Source organism: Mustela nivalis (assembly GCF_964662115.1).
Source record: "Mustela nivalis genome assembly, chromosome: 1".
Classification (NCBI taxonomy): domain Eukaryota; kingdom Metazoa; phylum Chordata; class Mammalia; order Carnivora; family Mustelidae; genus Mustela; species Mustela nivalis.
In genome coordinates, this window is record NC_139020.1 from 57,807,132 (window position 1) to 57,826,867 (window position 19,736).

The 19,736-nt window shown below is 40.4% G+C and overlaps 1 protein-coding gene and 1 long non-coding RNA gene across 24 annotated transcripts in view; one reads left to right on the plus strand and one right to left on the minus strand.

The window, feature by feature from the left end:
• PHLDB2 (pleckstrin homology like domain family B member 2) overlaps nucleotides 1–19,736 on the plus strand; it is a 223,047-nt gene that overhangs the window by 50,556 nt on the left and 152,755 nt on the right. The window lies entirely within an intron of this gene.
• Nucleotides 1–19,736, minus strand: part of LOC309865866 — a 42,042-nt gene that overhangs the window by 3,104 nt on the left and 19,202 nt on the right. Inside the window, exons 2-3 of the long non-coding RNA XR_014312282.1 lie at nucleotides 4,729–9,728; nucleotides 3,282–3,433 (exon numbers count right to left, since the gene is read on the minus strand). This is a non-coding gene — a long non-coding RNA (uncharacterized lncRNA). The remainder of the gene's footprint in view (nucleotides 1–3,281; nucleotides 3,434–4,728; nucleotides 9,729–19,736) is intronic.

Genomic DNA, 19,736 nt, shown 5'->3' on the forward strand with positions numbered 1-19,736 from the left:
ACATTTTCATAAATTTCATACAGGCCTTTTAAATATAGTTTTAACTGACTGCCTAATAATCCATGTTATGAAGGTACCACAATCATTGAACCAAGACTGAGTTGTCACTATTGGAATAGTTTTCAGATTTCCAGTATTATAGAAATACCTTGATGAATAACATTAGAGATAAATGCTTGTTCTTAGTCAGTGTCATTTCCTTACAAGAAATTCATTCATAGCGAAAGGCTCATGTGAAAAAGTCTGTTCTGGGCATTTCTATATAGGACTCCTGCTGAGCAGATGCAGCGGGAGTGGACTTTCTAGATTTTAGCTAAATGACCCAATGTCTTTGTTTCCTCAGGTCAATCCCAGTTAGTTCCTGTTGACCCAGGGATTCACCTCATATATATCCCTTTTTATCTCAAAGCTGTCTTGAATTAGGCAATGTGTAGTTATCTTAGGGTAGACGAATGCTCTCCTTTTGGCAATAAAACAAAACTGGTTTCCCAAGTTGTTGTGGCCCTACAGCCTCTCTGATACCTGGTACTGTCAGACTTTTTCATGATTATCAATCAAATATTATTTTATTACAATCACAGTTTTTATTTCCTGATTTCTGTCGATGTTAGATATCATTTGATAGTTTTATTAACCGTATTTCCTATTCTTGGGCATGTCTGTTTATACCTTCTGGCTATTTTCTGTTGGGATGTTTGGATTAAGCCAGCAAAGTCTGAACAAAGCCCAGATGCCCATCAAAAGGAGAGGGCACGAATGAGCTGTGCTATAGAAAAAGTAAAATTATGCAACTGCCAAAATGAGTGAATCAAAGTAACATGCAGCACTATGGCTATCTTAGCAATATATTATTAAATGAAAAAAAATTTGTAAAAACTAAATACACATACCTGCAATATGTGTGCGTGTGTGTGTGTGTGCGTATAACAAAATAAAATTTTAGAAATACAAATGTTACAAAAAATCTATACAAAAGCAAAGGCATGGGGTGATGAGTATGAGATTCAGGTTATCTCAGGAGGGAAGCAGAAGGAAGAAATGCAGAGAACTTACAGTTAGATGTCAGTCATCATCAAGATCTAAGCATTTGTTCTGAGTGATATATTTTAGGAATTTATCAGAAATGAGTAAGCTAGCAAGTAAACAAATCAACAAAATAAGACTACGTGTGTGCAATTAACTAAGACTATGATCGATTTACTTCCAAAGAGGAGAACGGAGGAAATGCACATTTTACAGCTATTTATTGATATCACCAGATCTTCCCTTAGGAAAAATTAAACAATGTATATTGCCACCAAAATGTATTGGTCCCTATTTCTCTGCATCCTAAATTATTCTGTAAACTGAAAGTGGTTGAACTGGATCCACGTGGGCTATGGTATATGAAATGCAACTGGGACCTCTGTCCCTGATCCATGAATGGCAAACCTTTCATGAATGGCTCAATCTTTACCTTTGTCGTTTTTGCTGAAGGCTTGCCTGTTCTGGTCTGGTGTTGGAAAATGGGATGCGAAGGAGGGGCTGTGTAGCTCTTGACTGAGGAGTAGAACCCAAGGGAAGGCCTCTCTTACCATTGCTTTTGATGGCTCTTAGATGTGAAGAGAACCACATGCTCTCCAGCTGTTCCTATTTTTATTTTAGCCACAGCCCTCTTTTCAGTAACATTTTCTCAAAGTTGATTTGTCAATACTATTCTATAAACTGCCTTCTGTCCACCACTATTATCATTAACAGTAATGGCTCTTGGCTGGTTTTTGTGGAAGGTGCCTTAAATGTCAGGTATATAGATAAGACTATCTCTATCCTCAGATAAACTTGCATTTACCGATTTATTTTAAAGCAGATAACTATGCTTAGGTCTCCTCCATCCAGTCACAGGAAATTGCGTCTCACCCATGTTTAAGGAGCTCTTTCCTCTTACAAAAATGACATGAGAGTAGAAATGGGTGAGAAGAGGATGGTGTCCCAACTACAAATTTTAGCTCATCACCAAAGTGCATACGGTGCAAGCCCTTGTCCATATAAACATCATTACCTCTCTTCTCTCTGTAGAAGGCTAGAGCTGGGGACCTTTCATTAAGGCCCTCTGATTAGCCTCCACAATGGCTTCCATCAAAGATCTATCCATTCTCCATGAGCCACGTGGGAGCAGAATTAGGCCGCCACCATATTTATTTGAAAGTAAACACACATTTAATAAGACCACCCAACTCCACACATCTACAAGTCTCAAAAAATTCCACTCTCTTTCCCTCCCACACTGCTTCCTCCAACCTGTGGAGCTCTTCCCCGTCTTGGAAAATCCTTCAGGGTGTCTCAGTTTGCCTAGCTTTCTTTAATAAATGCCTTTTTCCTTGAGGGGGAAATGGAAAAATACTTCTCCCTCTTTATAGATCTACTGGAGTAGTGAAAACAAAGTAACTAATATCTTTAAAAAACATTCCAGAGGTGTTAAAACATTGTCCTGGTGGGGTTCTGCTTTCAGAACCAAAGATCTGTCTACCTCTCCCTGGCTCCTTTGTTGTCATCTAAATGAAGCCACCATCTTCCTTACTTTCACCGTTACATCAAACATAAACAAGTCTCCCTGAATCCACACTTGCTCACTTCTAAGGGACTCTTTATAGAGCAACCATGGGGAGATTTTAAAAACACAAATCTGATTGCATTATATCCCTAATCTGTATGATATAAAATAATTAAAAATATGATAAAAAATAATAAAAATAAAAAATGTATTTAATATAATAAATTATAATAATATAATTACATTAAAATCCTTATCAAAGTCTTCAAAGCCTACAAACCTGCCAGCCCTATTCTCTGAGCTCTTCTCTAGGGGCTTGATACAACTACTTCCATTTGCTTGTTTGTTTTTAAATCCTCCCTAGCTCTTCTCTACCTCGGGCTTTAGTTTATTCCTCCAACCGAAATCTTTTCCTAACTACCTCTTCCTGGTGCCTCATGGACGTATGTCCTACTTCCTCGGAGATGTCTCTCGTTCATTCCACAGTCTAAATGAGTAACTCTGGTTAAGTTTTTCATCAGACCCTTTGTTGTCCTTCTTAGCATTAGGACAGTTCATCATTCTCTATGTGTTGGTGTCATTATTTATTCAGTATCTTTCCCCTGCTGACAACTCATCACCAGTGATGAACAAATAGTAAATACTCAAGAAACTGATGAATAAAAGAGAAAGATATGGAACTTTGAATGGCTCAAGTGCTACTTAGCTGGGTGCGCATGCGCACGCGCGCACACAGACACACAGAACTCACGCGTCGTTAACAGCTCCACGTTTCTTAATTCTCAGGTCAGACACTGGGTAACTAGGGGCCCAGACGTTGCCACAGCATTTCTGTTTCTTATTATTGTTGACTGGCATATTTGAAAGCAATTCAATCCATGTGTTAGGATTCCATGAGACAATCTGTCATAAGACAAAGGCAAGAATGCCTTGGTTCTATATTTGTTACAGGCTATGTCTTTTAAAATCCATCCTGTATGTGGCACTTTTGATGCCTGGGAGACCTCTATAAACCCGCCAAAAATGTTTACAAGCTGAAATAGTAGGATGTTGTATCAAAAATAAATATGGATCTGCCTCCAAGCGCAAACTCAGAAATATTTATCCTATTTGTCCTTTTCTTAAAGTTGATTTTAATCAACTTTAAGAATCAGCCTCCTGAGACACATCCCACAATCACTCCCCTTTCACCTTGTCTCCTTCGCCACACTTCTCTACCCTCACCCCCACCACGGAGTCACATGATTTTAGAACAGAGCAGACATTCAAGATCCCCTTAGCTTTACATATGGCAGAACCAAGGCTCAGCAATGACTGTTGATTGCACAATGCAGAGGAATATAAAATAAGGTAACAAGGTGAGCTTTTAAAAGCAGAGTCCCAATAATCGACTCCCAAATTTTCAATTCTAAAAAAGAAGCAAGGAACATTCTGGGAGCATTCTAATTTTCAAAAGACATTTAAAAAGCTAATTGTTGCTATCAAACTAGAGAAACTAAGGAAATAAGACCCGAAAATATTTAAAATCAAACCATTTTGTGCAGGAATACCTCAACATGCTCTGGGTTTGTTTGCATTTCCTTTTTTTTTTTTTTTTTTTTTTTTTGCATTTACTTTTTGTATTGCCTTCTGTAATCAAGTAAGATTAACTGATAATTTTCTGGACCAAAACTCTGCAATGGAATTGTTAAAATGTTTTTTAAAATTCGTTTAAAATGTTATTTTCTCTTTAATCTGAACAATTCTAGGATCTGTCATTTTTTATATTCCCAATATAAATGATCAATTATAATACATTAATGGAGTCCTATCCTGCAAAGGAGAGTTTGTTGAGTGCCAGGAGAGTCAGGAGGGTGAGCTAGAGCCAGGTGATGGAGGTGTTTGGGAGCTGGAGGAACTCACATTTTGTTGTGGGGAGAGATAACCTCCAGGCAAAAATTATCCCCCAAATCAGCCATGGTATCAGCACAGTTTTAAAAAAACAAAAAACAAAAAACTTGTACAAATACAGGAGCAATACCAGTTTCCAAACTGGTCTTTGCGGGGGGGGGGGGGCATTAGAAAGGATAAATAATCTTACTTTGATTCTTCATATTGGTGGAATAGAACATTTTGTTGGTTTTTAAAAGTGCAGACTGATGGTTTAGAAGTTATTTTTTGGAAAGTTGGAATTGCTCTGAAAAAAAAAAAAGTCATACCAATTGGAAAATATTTTGAAAGCAGCTGAAGGACAAGTATAACCAAGTATATTTGATGTTGTTTTCAAGTCATTGAGTACTGAATTAGTTTCTCCTTTGTATCAAATCATAGAGATGTCAAGCAGTTTCACTGCTGAATGCATCCTGTGAACACATTCCTATGTGAAGATCTTCATTGTGCTTTTCCCTAAATGGAAAACAACATAAGTGCTCATCAGAAGGGATTGATTTAATTAATGATGTTTGATGTATTTGATAGAAAACTATGCACTCCTGAAAAAGAATAAGGGGGTCTACAGGTACTGATGTGGGAGAAGGTCTAAGAAATATTACTACATGAAAAGACAAGGAACAAACTATGTGTAAATAGTATCCTGTTTGTGTAAAAGCAAGATCGTATAAATATACTATTCATAAAGCATTCATAAAGGATACCCATGAAACTCATACAGGGGTGTATCTTTAGGAAATAAAATGTGGGTTGGGGTGAAGAAAACTTTTGCATTTCTAATTCTATACCTTTATGTAACCTTCTGATTATTTTTAATCATGGCTAGGTATTATTTTTTGTTTATTAGGTTCTTATACTCTTATATGTATATCATTTTAAAGCTACAGTGCTTTTAAATTGCAGTTACTTAGGAAGTGGTTCCAACTGCTCTTCTTGTATGCCTTCAGTTTCTATAGCTCAGTGACCCTGCTGTACCCGAAACATTTGCCTTAGCTTTTCCCATCTCCAATATCAGCAAGCACTGACAAATGTGAATTTTCATTTCTCCTACTGAACTCTTTCATCTTGTTTTTTTAAGAAGTACTCCTTAGTCTTTTCACAGAAATCTGTTAGCATAGTGCATCTTAAAGTCCCTGCTAGGGATACTTAGGTGGCTCAGTCAGCTAAGCATCTGCCTTCAGCCCAGGTCATGATCCCAGAGTCCTAGGATCAAGTCCCATACTCGGCTTCTTGCTCAGCGGAGAGCCTGCTTCTCCCTCTGCCCGTCACTCCCCCTGCTTATACTTACTCTCTCTCTCTCTCCCTCTCTCCCCCTCTCTCTAATAAGTAAATAAAATCCTTAAAGAAGAAATAAAGTCCCTGCTATAATTAAGTTCAAAATTAAAAATCTTATGGGCTCTTTAGTCTTTCAACTAACCATTCTCTTAAACTACTCTACAGAGTTCTGAGCACATAGCATTTTGCAAGTTACACGCTGGTGAAGACAAAGTGCTTAATTTTAAGGAGCATACAATGCAGTGGGAGAGAGAGCATTTAGTTTTACTCTATATAATCCAGCTCAAAAAATGTTCTTACAACAGCAAGGGGCCATGGGGGCTTACAGATGGAAGGTTACAAAACTACACTGGATCCGAGACAATGGCCAGGGAAACATAACCATTAAGAAGCATCTCGAAAAAGAAGAGACAGGTTGTATAACTGCACTGCCTTCACTAGGACATTGTCCAGGGCCTCGATTAAAGAATTTTAGACCTAGAAGTGACCTTCGAGAATAACTCTGTTATGAAATAAAGAAACATTACTTTTTAAAACAACAAGGGCTGCAGGGTTAGAGTAAGTGGCTAGTACAGAGCAGACTTAACACTTCACAATTGTTCAATTCCTCCTGGACCAGCTACATCATTCACCAGGCCTCTTATTTGAAAGTTATTAAGAATTTTCAGATAGCAACAGCGAAGTGTTATGCCAAGCCTGGGCCCTTGGGAGCACAGAGCCCTGTGCACCTGTCAATAGAGTACTCAGGCCCCTGAAGCCGGCCTCCCTTTCTCCATTTAACCAGCTTCCCAGAGGCCCCTCGAGGCAGAATCTAAATAAGAGCCCAGGGTTCTCAGACTCTGCTTCATGCCCCGTGCTATTCAGATTTAGAACAAAAAGCCAACAATAATTGGCAATGCCAATACCATGTATAGAGGCTAATGTTTGTAAAAGTTTTCCTGTGCACAGTTGTACAATTGTACCATTAAGAAGCATGTACCAAATCACTTTGTGCCAGTTGCTCTAATAGCTAAATAACCCAGGCCTTGAAGCAATGGGATGGGGCATAAATCCTGCCTTTCTCTTTTTTCATCTTTGCATATTATAAAAAGCAGATGAATTTTTAATGCCATTTTAAAAAATGATTACAACAAAAAAATCCCTACTGAATACAGAAAAGTGTGCTTCCAGCAAGGCTGGTGATGTCCTCAGCTTTTTTACCTAGCTGGACGAAGACTTCTCAAAATACAAAAATTCATAAATAATCCATTAACTTGAACTTGGCTTTTTTTTTTTTTTAACTGAGGGGAGATGAAGGTCTCATAATTATTTGTATATTCTAAGTAACAACTGTGGGCCTCCCTTCATCCATGTAACAAATACGAAGCCATGTGTCTGGAGAGCCTAGGACAAGGCTGGTTCACATGATGAGTAACAATAATAGATGACCGAATGAATAACTAAGAACCACGATGGAGTAATATTGGCCACAAAGAGGAATGAAATATTGATACGTGTTGCAACATAGATGAACCTTGAGAACATTCTGCAAAGTGACAGAAGCCAAACACAGAAGGCCACACATATGATTCCATCTCTATGGGATGTCCAGAACAGGCAAATCTGTCAAGGCAGAAAGCAGATCAGTGGTTGCCAGGGTCTGAAAAGAGAGAGGAATGAGAAGTTACTGCAGATGGGTATGCGTATTTGGGGTTTTTTTTTAGGTGATTAGAAAGTTTTGGAACTAGAAAGATGGTTGCCTAATCTGTAAATATATTAAAAACCATTGACTTGTACATTTGATTTTTGTTGAAGATTTATTTTTAGAGGGAGAGAGAGAGGGGGACAGAGGGAGTGCATAGTGGGGAGGGGCGGAGGGAGAAAGAGAATCTCAGGCAGACTCCCCGCTGAACAGGGAGCCTAATGACAAAGAGCTCATGACCTGAGCTGAAGTCAAGAGTCTTGCACTCAGCTGACTGAGCCACCCAGGTGCCCCTGAATTGTACACTTTAAAAAGGGTGGCCATAGCAGGACATGAATACTACTTCAATTTTAACACCTTTTTAAAATAAATAAACCCAGATTAGAGGTTTAAATTCTTTACTAATATAACACTGTGACCTTTGGCTTCTAGCTAGGTCTCTCCCTCTCTCCCAAGTTCCCACCCCGAAGTCTGTAGATTGCCACCACCTCTATCAAAACCTCCGTAGATCGGGGGCACCTGAGTGGCTCAGTGGATTAAGCTTCTGCCTTCAGCTCAGGTCATGGTCTCAGGGTCCTGGGATCGAGCCCCGCATTGGGCTCTCTGCTCAGCAGGGAGCTTGCTTCCCCCTCTCTCTTTGCCTGCCTCTCTGCCTACTTGTGATCTCTTTCTCTCTGTCAAATGAATAAATAAAATCTTTAAAAAAAAAAAAAAGCTCCATAGATCACTATGCTTCCATACAGGAAACCCTCTGGACCAAAATGTTAACCCAGGGGTCACTGCACTCTGCCTCCCAAGGCTCTGGCTGGCCAAGGTCATCATATAAAGTGGAAGAGAGAAAAAGCAATGGCAAAACACCTTCCAAGAGATTCCTCATTTTCTCTCTTTTCCTAGATACCACTCAAGTAGACCTTGTACCTCAGGTCTTCCTTGAGAATCCAGAAGAGCTAGCAATAGTCCTCTGGTGTCTCTGCTGTTTCCCATGATGCTTTAGAATATTTATTTCCTGTTTTTCAAGTCTGTTTTATTTCCAGACTAGCATAGAGTAAGATGACCTATAACCTCTTATGAAATGCTCGGTGTTTGTCCTTCAGGACAGATGGTAAGCCTTGTCATTTGGTTAATAATAAAATAACAACAGTCCTAGCTTCTCATGGTTTGTGGGTGATAGGAAAATCTCCTAAGGTTTCTTCTATTTTGTATATACGTTCTTTTGTCACAGCCGAATGAGACAATCATCATGTGTAGTTTTTAAAGAAAAGGAAATGAACATAGCTCTAAAACCTCCATCCACTACCTCTGGGTTTATTAGCCTGTCTTCTTCCCTACCAAGGGAATCAAGCCGTCTTTCTTGCACTTCATTTTTATTTTGCCCAGATGTTGGGATGAAGTATAAGGGAGGTGGGTGATGCGGACATGTGGTTTTTGTCCTCCTGAGAAAAGTCAAAGGTTAAAGTACTGTTCCCAAAGGATAGAATTAATCATAGTTCAAATGGCAGTCTGTCACTGGAAAAGGAAAGGAAAAGCAGAAATATGAAATAAAGCAGATATACAATATTAGGTAGCACCAAAGAGATTAAGGATTTCACTCTAAATGTGCGTGGGAGATTTTATACAAAAAGTTTATACTAATTAGGAGGCATAAAAGCAGAAATGTTGTCTAAATGCTCATCGTGCTTATATGGCCATTGCTCTTAGTTTTGAAATCAGGGGTTACTGCTTGATGCATGCGTTACCTGGTTTGCAGTACGGGAGAACACGGACAACAAAAGGTCCACTTCTTGCTGTGAAGCCGAGAGAACAGGCAACTCGCCAAAACTCATATGGTTATTCAGCTTTTGGTCTGGATCAGAATGCATCTCCCTCACCGACCAATAAGGAATGGAATGTAAGATTGTGACTAATGGCTCCTCTGCAATCCTGAGATTGGTTCTGTTCTAGCCAAGCCTCTTGGATTCCTGTTAGCTCCGGGCGGTTGGAGCCTCCCTGAGGACTGTCCCCTCCCTTGAGTGTCACCTCCCCCACCCACACCCACACAGAGCTCCTGACACACCTCAGTGATTCTTCCCCCCCACTCCTGTTAGTCATCCCGGAATCTGAACTGTAAGAACCCATCACTTCCTGACTCAGGCACTTGACTCCATTTTCAGGGAATTCAGGATGGTTCCCACCAACAAGCAAGCAGTAGCCATCAAATAAGGCAGAAGAAATTCTGGGCTTTGAAATAAAACTCAGGTTTTTATCTCAACTCTGCGGTGTATTCTTTGTAGGACTTGAGAAAGTGTCCGTCTCACTGACCCGTCATGTCCTCATCTATTAAAAAGAAGGAAAAGGAAATGTCAGTATTTTTCTTGCAAGTATCCCTTTTAAAGAAAATGAGATAAAGAACGGAAATTTTCAATTTACAAGTATTTCTTAAAAAACCTTAAGTTCTGCCTTCCTGTTTCAAAGCTAATGACTTCAGGCCAAGCAGTACTTTGAGGAAAAAAGGTTCTGGGGGATCAATCCCAGGCCAAATTTGGCTTCATCAGTACCCTGAAACTCTTAACCTGTCCTTTCTTGTCCTCCGTCTGTTCCAGTGTCTCTAAACCTTTTGCTCATTAAGACAGCACTACAGAGCCTTCTGGACATTTTTCATAACCATCCTCTTCCTCAGGAAAGGTAATACCACAGATACACTATCCTACCTGATTATGTACTGTTATGAATATAGGTGTTTTGCACATAAAAAGAGTAAAGTTCTTTTACTTCCCACCCCCTGCCAAGAACCAACTTTCAACCCTTAGGGAAGAGCTTGCCTCATTGGAAATGCACAATCTATGTGTTATACTGTCTATCTGTAAAAGCCTAGAAGAATTGATGAGATGATTTTTTTTAAGAGCCTGTGGAGGAAGACCTTATCGGATTCCCCTTGAGAACACTCTTCCTATTGTCGTCCATTACTTTCCAAAGTAGAAAAAAGTTAGGCCAGTTTTAACATACTTTTTATTTCCTATGATTAGCCACCAAGGTCTAGGCGAACATGTTAAAATAAAGGAAGAAGGCTGGACAGGAGAATAAAGTGACATGTGTCCCTTACACTCTTATGTGTCTGTCTTTCCCGATTCAAAGGACATCATGACAGCTCTCAGCAGCATGAGTGGCAGGTAATGGGTCCAAACCTCCAAAACTCAGTCCCATGTCAAATGACTAAGTGGTTCTTACTCGGCTTTATGAGGAGATCCACACTTTGCTCAATTAAAACTTTTATTCACAAAAACAAAACAAAACAAAAACCCTTTTACTTCTGACTAAATATGACAGCTGGTGCCACTTTCATCTTAGTGCATACAACTGAAATTTCTATAAAAGAACATTGCTAAACTTCAATATTTATTTAAATTTTTAAATAACTCTGAGGACAACCAATAAGACTTAATTTGCACACTGAGCTTCTGAAAAGTAGGGTCATATTTCCTACTGTTTCCAGAAAAACTCAAAAAATTTTTTAAATAAACATATAATTATTATTAGCCCCAGGTGTACAGGTCTGTGAATCGTCAGGTTTACAGACTTTACAGCACTCACCATAACACGTACCCTCTCCAATGTCTATAACCCCACCACCCTCTCCTCCCACCCCCTCGACCCCACCCCCACCCCACCCCCACCCCACCCCCGCAACCCTGAGTTTGTTTTGTGAGATTAAGTCTCTTATGATTTGTCTCCCTCCCTATCCCATCTTGTTTCATTTATTCTTTTCCTACCCCCCAAACCCCCCATGTTGCTTCTCCACTTCCTCATATCAGGGAGATCATATGATAGTTGTCTTTCTCTGACTGACTTACTTCGCTAAGCATAATACCTTCTAGTTCCATCCACGTCATCGCAAATGGCAAGATCAAAGTTCTTTTTAATAAAGATTTTATTTACTTATTTTAGAGAGAATGAGCAAGAGAGAAAGCACAAGTTGAGGGGGAAATGGGGGCCAGAGGCAGAGGGAGAAGCAGGCTTCATGACCTGAGCTGAAGGTATATGCTTAACCATCTGAGCCACCCAGGCACGCCAAGAAAAACTCAAAATTTTGTAATAACAAATTACACTGGAAAAAACCCTATTGTTATAAATTAAAGAACAATGCCAACTTTGGGTCAAATTAAAGTCAATAATATAAAAAATAACAGTCATAAAACAGTAAGTATCAGGGAGGTTGTGAAACAATTGAAACTCTCATGCACTGTTGGTAGAAATCAAGATGAGATGGCCACTCTAGAAATAGGAGTTTTCATAGCAATTAAATATATAGTTACTGTGCTCTCCAACAAATCCACTCCTAGGTATAAGCATTTGCCCAAGAGAAATGAAAATGTAAGTCCACAAAATATTTGTACACAAATGTTTATAATGCCTTTATTCATAATAGCCGAGAACTAACTGCGATATAACCACTCAGTGTAATACCACTCAGCAGTAAAAAGAACCAATTACTGACAAATGTAACAACCTAGATGAATCTGGGAGACAACATGCTAGTGAAAGAAACTAGACACAAAAGAGTACATACTGTCTGATTCCATTTTTCTGGAACTCTCGTGAAGATGAATCTAATCTATCATGACAGAAAGCAGTTCTCCATGCCTGGGGCCAGGGCAGTGGGAAGGGGGTTGACTGAGAAGGACACAAGGGAACTTTTGGGGCAATAGAAATGTCCTATATCTTGTAGTAACAGATACAACTCTAAATAAATATTGTTACTATCTTGTAGTAACAGTATTCTAGATGTATACATTTGTCAAGAATTACCAACTTAAAATGTTTGCATTAAAAAAGCAGGCCAGGAGCACCTGGGTGGCTCAGTGGGTTAAGCCTCTGCCTTCAGCTCAGGTCATGATCTCAGAGTCCTGGGATCAAGCCCTGTATTGGGCTCTCTGCTCAGCAAGAAGCTTGCTTTCCCGCTCTCTCTGCCTGCCTGTCTGCCTACTTGTGATCTCCGTCTGTTAAATAAATAAATAAAGTCTTAAAAAAAAAAAAAAAGGAAGGCCAAACCAACCAAGAAATAGACCCTTAACTGCAGAGCACAAACCAATGGTTACCAGAGGGGAGGTGGTGGGAGGATGGGTGAGACAGGTGATGGGGATTACAGAGGGCACTTGTGATGATGAGCACCAGGTGCTATATGGAAGTGTTGAATCACTATATTGTACACCTGAAACTGTGTGTTAACTAACTGACACTTAAATAAAAGCTTAAAAAGAAGTGCGCCAAAATGTTGATAAAGATGCAGCAATAACTGTTAGCTATGGTGGAACCACCACAAATAGTATTTATAGAATCGTTCCAGCAGTCATTTTGCTTAACACGCCTTGGTACGATTTTTACAGCCTTATTGAGATGTAATTCACACACCATGAAATTTCCTTGTTGCAAACGTCTCGTGCCATGACTTTCAGTAAATAGCTACCATTACGCAGCCATCACCACATGCAGTTAAGAACACCCTTGTCGCCCCAGAAAGTTCCATGGTGCCTCTTTCCCTGTCAGTCCCCTCCCCAACTTCCAGCAACCTACAGATTGCGTACGCTCTGTCTTCATATTTTTGCCTTTTCTAGAAATTTTATATAAATGAAATTTTGTATGACACAGAATGTAGTCTTCTGTGACTGGTTTCTTTTTCATGTTCTCTTCTTTGTTTTTTCCTCTCTTTTTTCCTTAAGATGATGAAATTCAAGTCTGGTGAGTATAGGACTTATCTGAGATCACATGTTAGTAGCAGATCCTGGACAAGGGGACACATTTGCTAATCCTCAGTCTAGAACTTTTCCAGGACAGCATGTTATCGCCAGAATGCGGGATGCCAGAAGAGAGAATCACAGGCTTCAGGGGCCCAGGTCTGCTGTCACCTTTGGCTGTGTAGGCGAGGCAACCAATGCAACTTCCCGAAGTCAAGCTCTCCCTTAAAATGAGGATGATGATATCTAATGCATAGCTCTGTTTGAGGAATAAATTAAATGTAGGAGATGGATAAAACAGGACTAGCCAAGTATTAAGGACTTAATAAATGACAGTTATTGTTGACTGGAAAATCACTTAGAGCACTTTCCATCTTGAGACAGAGAATAGGGGAGGGAAAGTAATACATGTTAGTAATTGAAGAGTAGGGTTTAAACATTGATTTATTTAAATTTTGAAAGAAAAATGAATCCCACAGACCAAAGACAGTGCCAGCAAAATTGGGGATAATTTGCTAAATGCAGTTAACTGAAAAACTGCTTTATTTCCTTCATAGGAAGAACATTTATGATTAATCTTTTTTTTTTTAAATTTTATGCCTAACTCGATAGTTCTCAGTCCTGGCTGCACATTAGAGTCACCTGGGGAGTATTAAAAATTACCAGTGCCTGGACCCCAGCCCAGAAACCTTGATTTCATTGCTCTGAGGCACTGTCTGGGCATGGAGGATTTTAAAGATTCCCCTGGCAATGTTAACATATAGCCATAGTGGAAAAACTACAGTCAAACTAACTTTGATTAGTTTCCTGGGTTTTGGGGAATGAGTTCAAAATTGTGAATCAAAGTATTTTTGGAGCATAGCACCTTTGACACCCTTGTATGAAGCAAACCACAGAGCCTGCCTGTCCCAACCACATATTCCATCCATAGATGGTCTTTTCACATTTTCTCAATAGCACTGGATGTCTGTGCCATCAGATGTGAGGACTTTGCATGAATGACATCAGCTATTTCCGCTTAGAAAGAGGAGGCATCCTCCCCCTCCACATGCTATGTGGCTACCTACTTTCACTGCTGCTCAGAATGGGATCATTTAAAGACGTATGTAAGCAATAAGTGCATCTCACATGAGTAACAATGTCGAGGAGACAAAACCTGCGTGGACTGTTGCTCTAATTTAAAAGCTCTTAAAGACCCAGGAGGCTTAGAAAAGTCTTCTGCCATCTCTGGTCCTAAAATACTTAATTTTTTTTTAAGATTTTATTTATCTATTTGACAGAGAGAGATCACAAGTAGGCAGAGAGGCAGGCAGAGAGAGAGAGAGAGGAGGAAGCAGGCTCCTTGCTGAGCAGAGAGCCCGATGCGGGACTCGATCCCAGGACCCTGAGATCATGACCTGAGCCGAAGGCAGTGGCTTAACCCACTGAGCCACCCAGGCGCCCCTAAAATATTTAACTTATGAAATTAATGGAGTTCATTCTCTGAACTCTAAGGTATTTTCCAGTTACTATGATCTGATGGTTGTAATTCTCATAACTAATATAACAACGAGCACATTCTTTATTTAGGGTCCCATTTACAATTCTATTACCAACACTACACAACTCAGCAATGGGGGTTTAGATTTCTGTTGAAGCCATTAACTCATACACATCAATGATATATTTGATCTTCAAGCAGTATATTTAAATTGCATTTCCAAGAAAGAAATTGCAATTGCCAAGAAAGGCAATGGTTTGGTCTATAAATTCCAGAAGGAACTGACAGCTATAATCCAGGAGAGGCTACATTAATAAATTACTGTTCTTTACAGATAAGGTAATGACAGAACCTTGAATGATCTGCTAACTGGTCTATGGCTTTGCAGAGGAGACAATAATCACCTGGTAGAATGGTTAGGAGGAGCTTTTGTGTGATGCCACAGCTTGCTGAGAAAATCACTAATAAATCCACATAAATCAGAAGTGCCAGAAGAAATCTCCTGCTATGGAATTGAAGGAGACTTTGTTTAAAGAAAGGAAAACAACTCTAAATAGTAAAATAAATATTTTCCTCTGCCTTTGGTGACCTTATGCTCAACCTCTTCCCTTATGAGAAAGCCGTCTCCAAGCCTGTGGTTTCGTGGCATGTCAGTAATTCCTGAGAGCCTACCCGTAATCTGGCAGTGGCCCATTTCCGAGCCTCACAAACCTGATTTCCTCCTCTTTTCTCCACAGAAACCTATATACTCACCAGCAACCTAGTTTCCTAAGACATATTCTCTTTCTTTAATGCCATTTTATAACTGTATGTTGGGTCTTTGTCCCAGAAAGAAGGATCCCTGTCCTCATTTCTAAGACATGGTCTGCAGGCCTACCAGTCATATAGAATGTCTGCTTTCCGACGGTGCTGAGGTTGGAGGAAATGTAAGTCAACGAAATAACTTATCTGAAGTAAGAGTCAACTTAAGCTCATTGTCTTAATAATTGTAGAGGTTTAAAGACAGTACAGTAGTCATGACATAACCCCAGAGAGTGTACAAACCCAAGAGGTTAGATACTCTTAAAATACAAGATAAGTTACAATGTTTTAATTATGTAAGACAAGTAAGTTCTAGAGACCTGCTGTATAACATGGTGATTATAGTTAACAATATTTTTTGTACACTTAAAAATTTTGTTAAGGCTTGAATAAAAGGAATATACTGAAGCAGGACTCAGGACAGAGTGTCTTTGCTGATCCCTCCCCCTGGCGGAAGTACCATGGTCCCCCTGCCCTGAGGCTATCTGATAGAAGCTAGAAGCCAACAAGCCAAATGGAAACTTATCCAAACAGAGGGCAAGCACACTAAGCAAAGAGAAAATCTGAGACTGGAAATATGTGTCCCAGGAGGGGTCTGTCTGGGCCAGACTACTGTGTGTTCATGCACTTCCTAAAACCCAGCCCTCTCTTCCTGACTCTCAGTCTGCTAGTGCTGCCATAGCACACCACCACAGACGGGGCGGCTTACACAACAGAAACATATTCCTCATGGCTCTGGAGGCCAGGAAGTCTGATGTCAGGGCCCCATGATGCCTGTTTCTTCTTGCTTTGCAGACATCCTACCTTCTGGCTCGGTGTTCATGTCGCCCGTCCTCAGTGTGTGTGTATGGAGGGGATGGGGCATCCTCCTTTTCTTTTCTTTTTTAAGTGACAATCTTTTTTGGATCTTTCCTAGATTGATCCAATTATTTTATTTTATTTTATTTTATTTATTTGCCTCAGAGAGAGAGAGAGAGAAAGAGCACAAGCAGGAGGAGGGGCAGGCAGGGGGGAGAAGCAGGCTCCCCATTGAGCAAGGAGTCAGATGTGGGGCTCCATCCTAGGACCCTGGGATCATGACCTTGAGCTGAAGGCAGACGCTTAACTGACTGAGCCACCCAGGCCTCCCGGAATCCTCTCCTCTTACAAGGCCACCAATCCTTCAGATTAGGATTCCTCCAGTATGACCTCAATTACCTCTAAAAGGGCCAGCTCCAAATACAGTCAGATTGGAGGTTAAAGCTTCAACATATGCATTTGGGGGGTGGGGAACAGGGACAAAATTCACTCCATAGCAGTGACCCAGCAACCCACCTAGAAAATCCCCAAATACAGAAGACTGTTTCAGTTCTTTAAAACAACATTTTACAAAAGCCTAATTTGTGACAATAGAACTCTTTGTCCAAAATAAAGTTTACTAAGGTGGCCAGTATAGCATATAAAAATAAATGAGAAACTAAATAAATAAATGGAAGATGAGGTTGGAAAATGCATCCAGTCTGTGTAGGAGCCGACAGTTGCTTGGACACCAAACCGGTTCTCTGAGAAAACGCAGGAGATTTCAAGGAGCTGCCAGACTGGGCAAAAGTCTCAAGTACATGCCCCATGGAACCCCCAGGAGAAACATCTTTGCTATCACACAGGAAAATCTGTGATAGCAGCTGCACCTCGTGGTTACCATGGAACAGAGTGGAGCCAAACATGACCCCGGCTGCGTGAAGAGACTCAGCCGGAGGGTGTCTCATCTTGAGTCATCAGGGTATTTCTCGGAGGGTTGGAGCAACTGGTCTTGCAAGGTAAAGCCTCTTGAAAGAATCTACACCCTTCAGCACTTTGCTGATAAAATCAAAGTACCTGCAAAACTAGAAGCTTTGCAGACAGGATGTAGTCATTGCTATAGGAAAGTTCACATTTCCTCATCAAATCATAAAGAAAATGTGTTGGACTGGGGTCTGAAGCACGCTACTCTCAACTGTATTTGGCCACCAGCCAGCTTTGCAGGAGAAGTGACCCAGTTTCCTCATCAGTAAACGAAGGGTGCGTTAGGGCAGCGAGTCTCAAAGTTGAATGTATGTAAGAATTAGCTGGGCAGCTTATTTAAAATGTAGGTTTTCTTGGGAATGCCTGGGTGGCTCAGTCCATTAAGCCTCCGACTCTCGATTTGGGTTCAGGTTGTGATCTCTGCGTCGTGAGAGCCCCACCCCCACCCCTCCATCAGGCTCTGCCCTGAGTGTGGAGTCTGTTTAAGATTCTCTTTCTCCCTCTCCCTTTGCCCCTCCCTCCCTCACACTTTCTAAACAAACAAACAAATGAACAAACAAATATATAAAATCTTTAAAACGTAGGTTTTCTGAATGGTAGTTCCCCCCCGATTCCGATTTGGTTGCTCTGTGGCAAGACTCAGGAATACCTTCCTTTACCTGCAACCTGATGATCGTGATACAGGAGGTCCCTGCACACTTGGACACGTGTGCATGCACATGCACACACACACACACACTGAGAAACACTGACACTCTTTAAAGTCCTTCTGCCTTTCAGACTCTCTAATTCTGTTTCTCAGTTGCCTCTGAGTGGTATGATGTTAGGCCTACATTCTAGACCTTCAGTAGGCAACAAAATTATTAAACACAAGAATCTTTTGCTCCCTCCTAACTAAGCACATTGGACCATGTCAATGGGATCAAGTCTGGGAGAGAGAAAAAATACCAATGCCGGCTCGTGTTTATTTTTGTGACCTTCATCCTAAGTAGGCTAGTGATTTTCCACTTTTCGTTTTTATGTTCACAACAATGTCCCAAGGTGAGATACTTGGAATATTCCTTTAGCACTCTTCACTCTTCCTTCTCCCCTGCTGCCAACAGTGTCCCTGTGAAGTCTCCGAACCCGAATGCCAGTACTCAAATAAGAAACCAAGGCCTCCTTATTGTCCATTCCCAAGGTTAACCTTTCCAAGGTTAATGTGTTTAAGGCCAGATAGATTTATTGGAAGCATTATATTCTCTTCAAGGATATTCCACTCAGAATCTCATCTGTATATCCTGGGCATCTCTCTGTGATCACTATTTGTTTTCAGTTGGTCTGAATGGAACTTGAGATGGTTTCATTGTAGAGAAAGATAGTATACATGGATTCTGTCTTTATGAAAAATTATAGCAAACACAAAAGCTAATACTTTGTAAGAACAGTGCTCTGGAAGGGGAATGAGGGAGGATTGCATAAATCCACGGTGTCTTAGTGGTCTAAAGTTCTTACAAAGTGATCCAGTGGAAGGACCAGGGAACGACTTTTTTCATATCCACAATGTAACTGCTTAAAATATCCACAAATACACACACACACACACAATGGAATATTACTCAGCCATCCAAAAAGATGAAATCTTGCCATTTGCGATGATGGTGGATGGAACTAGAGGATATTAAGCTAAGCGAAATAAGTCAACACAAGAAAGACTTATCATATGATTTCACTCATACGTGGAACTTAACAAACAGAACATAGGGGAATATAGGGGAAGGGAGGGAAAAATAAAACAAGATGAAATCAGAGAGGGAGACAAACCATAGGAGACTCTTAACCATAGGAAACAAACTGTGGGTTGCTGGAGGGGAGGTGGGAGGGAGGCTAGGTTAAGTGGGTGATGGGCGTTAAGGAGGGCACGTGATGTAATGAGCACCAGGTATTAAATAAGACTTATGAGTCACTGAATTCTACTTGGAAACTAATAATATACTATATGTTAATTACGTGAATTTAAATTTAAAAAAAAATAATCTAGCTGCTGAACGTTGGAAAGGACCAATGAAGGAGGGAGGAATAACAACATCATTAGGACATTCTTATTTGGCCTCATTGACTCCCGGAGGCCATCTCCAGGCTTACAATATGAGTTCATTTAGTGTGGGTCATCCTGAGACAAATACTTCCTGCCTGGTTTCACCTGCACTGCTTCAAGCAACTTCATAGAGATAGGGCCCTCTGGGAAGGATTCAGATTGGGGCTCCATCAAATACCACTTGCCTTTGACTTTTTGAAGAGAAGGTCAAAGAATAAAGCTCGGAATCAGACAAATTAATTTTTTTACACATTCTGTTTATTTTTAAATCTTGTTCCAAAAGCTTAGAGAGAAGAACTATTGGGCATGCTTCACAGCCCATAGTCCAGAATGAAGTAATGGGACACTAAAAAGGAGATTTTGCCAGGAAGATATTACAAAGACTGACAGGATGCTTCTCCAATAGCCTTATCACATTGTTTGTGCTGCTTATATCGGTAAATACCCCTCATCAGACTGAGAGCTTCTGGAAAGGAGTCTTCAATCCTCTTAAA